The sequence below is a fragment of the Pan paniscus genome, chromosome 15 (genome assembly GCF_029289425.2).
Source record: "Pan paniscus chromosome 15, NHGRI_mPanPan1-v2.0_pri, whole genome shotgun sequence".
NCBI classification, from domain to species: Eukaryota; Metazoa; Chordata; class Mammalia; order Primates; family Hominidae; genus Pan; species Pan paniscus.
In genome coordinates this window covers 76354646-76355385 of record NC_073264.2, presented here as the reverse complement: position 1 = coordinate 76355385, position 740 = coordinate 76354646, and the positions used below count along the sequence as shown (strand labels likewise).

The window sequence follows — 740 nt, the reverse complement described above, 5'->3', positions numbered from 1 at the left end:
TGAGCCACCGCGCCTGGCCTAATTTTGTATTTTTAGTAGAGACAGGGTTTTTCCATGTTGGTCAGGCTGGTCTCGAACTCCTGACCTCAGGTGATCCGCCTGCCTGGGCCTCCCAAAGTGCTGGGATTACAGGCGTGAGCCACTATGCCCAGCCCCTAGTCAGCAATTTTCTTATCGGGCATAATTTAGATGCTTATAAACCCAAGGGGTATACCCATCCTTAGAACTACAAAGACCCATCACACCTGCTGTCTAAATGTTTCCACATAATCACTTCTTGGCCTTTTGGCTAAGATCAAGTGTAGTAAATGTTTCCACTACCTACCGCACAAGATCGTACGGGATGCTTTAGTTTTAAATCCACAACCACCCCACCCCAAAACAATGATTAGCACAATGAGAAACTTTACCTGAGGTTGGTTACACCCCAGATCCTTTCTTTGACACAAATTTAGCCTAATTCAAAAATGAATTTTTTTTTTTTTTTTTTTTAGTCAGAGTCTCACTCTATCACCTAGGCTGGAGTGCAATGGCACGATCTCGGCTCGCTGAAAACTCCGTCTCCTGGGTTCAAGCAATTCTCCTGCCTCAGCCTCCCAAGTAGCTGGGATTACAGGAGCACACCACCACGCCCTGCTAATTTTTTGTATTTTTATAGAGAAGAGGTTTCGCCATGTTGGCCAGGCTGTTCTTAAACTCCTGACCTCAGGTGATCCACCCACCTCAGCCTCCCAAAATGC

At 46.1% G+C, this 740-nt stretch overlaps 1 pseudogene; it reads left to right on the top strand.

Annotated features, from left to right (window-relative positions):
- Positions 1 to 269: 269 nt before the first annotated feature.
- On the top strand, positions 270 to 375 carry LOC112437128 (U2 spliceosomal RNA; annotated as a pseudogene).
- Positions 376 to 740: the final 365 nt, after the last annotated feature.